The sequence below is a fragment of the Dendrobium catenatum genome, unplaced genomic scaffold (genome assembly GCF_001605985.2).
Source record: "Dendrobium catenatum unplaced genomic scaffold, ASM160598v2 original_scaffold_168976, whole genome shotgun sequence".
Lineage (NCBI taxonomy): Eukaryota > Viridiplantae > Streptophyta > Magnoliopsida > Asparagales > Orchidaceae > Dendrobium > Dendrobium catenatum.
In genome coordinates this window covers 3-1,471 of record NW_021487400.1, presented here as the reverse complement: position 1 = coordinate 1,471, position 1,469 = coordinate 3, and the positions used below count along the sequence as shown (strand labels likewise).

General features: G+C 32.7%; 1 long non-coding RNA gene across 1 annotated transcript; it reads left to right on the top strand.

Annotated features, from left to right (window-relative positions):
• The first annotated feature begins 323 nt into the window (after nt 1-323).
• On the top strand, nt 324-658 carry LOC114578819. Its single transcript, XR_003699759.1, has 2 exons — nt 324-486; nt 570-658. It is a non-coding gene; the product is annotated as an uncharacterized LOC114578819 (long non-coding RNA).
• Nucleotides 659-1,469: the final 811 nt, after the last annotated feature.

The following is a 1,469-nucleotide window of genomic DNA, read 5'->3' as shown; positions in this document are numbered from 1 at the left end:
TAAATTATACCTAAATATATAACATAAAATTGTCATTATTTATATTAAAATTATAAATTTAAATGTGAACTAAATGTTTATTAAATGTGAATTAAAATTAATGTCATGAATGCTTTCATGTCACACATCAACAACTTCCTTCGTACGCATCAATGGCTTCCATACTCTCTTTTTATATTTTGCATATGAAAAGTATTTCTACATGTTGCTCGAGAATAATGATTCTAAGATATAAAATAGTGTTAACTGAATTTCTCAACAAATTTTATAATGCATGTTCTTAGTGATGCACTGTTTTTTTTCTAAACAAAGCTATATCTTCATTCCATTGACATCTCCAACTTGGTTTTGTAGTGCTATTTTGAACCAATGTCAGGGGGCAGATTCTATTCAAAGGTTGAAGTATTACGCTTTCTTTCTTCTAGGAAATTTCATGAACGGACATCTGATGAGAAAAAGCACCTCGACAGAAACTCCACTGACAAAGTTTGCACTTCTCGTCAACTTTTTTTATTACTTGTCATCATTCTATGTGAGATGAAACATTTTGAAGGTAAGTTTTTTGCTAGGTAATAGCTCACATTGAGTACTCTCCAGATGGCTTGCCTCATGGATGGATCAAAGAAACTAAATTCAGTGAGGCTAATGGGAGTCTCACTAAAAATCCTGTATGAAGCAATGCTAATTTTCTTTTTTCTTTATTGGTTCCAAATTTCAAATTATGTCTCGAACTCGTTGTTTTATTTTCCAATTCTGGTATTTGAATTAGAATGCTGAATATGCACTCACTTGACTAATAGGGTTGGTTGGGCTTTCATTTTCATAAATCAATCGTTGGATAGCGAGCCTTGAAAATAGCTTGGCTTGCCATGCATGAAAAACTACTGTTATATTGCCTAAATATTAATGACAACATTTTCACTTAAATACTAATTGGCTTTTTGAACATAGCACATGAATGAGAAGACTCGTGTTTGGTTACAATAGCGATGTTAGAGGAGAAGAATTTTTTGTGTTGTATTCACTAGAGAGCCTTCATATATAAAATAAATAAATAAGTAAAGTTTTAGGAGACTTCCAATTGATGAGTGTCATTCATCAAATATAGATCACTTTCTACATAAAATGCTTTTCTACTCTAACATTCCCCCAAGCCAGAGCATGGCTTTCCGATTGTGTAGGTTTGATGGTAGTTTAGTCTCTTGGATGATTTTTGGTGCATTCTTGTTTGCTTTTAGGTGTAGCTTGTGGTTATATTTTTTTTTTTTTTTGTGAGTTTATTCACTCAAATGTGTTATCAACAACATTACGTACCATAGATCCTTTAATCAAATGTGTTTGTGATGATTAGGGATTGAGGGAGGTGATAACCTTATAGTCGAAGTTAATGAAGGATTTCGTGGCAAACACCAGTTAGTCCCAAAATGGTCATCGAAATCAAGAGAAAGGGCAACTACTAGCCATTGATG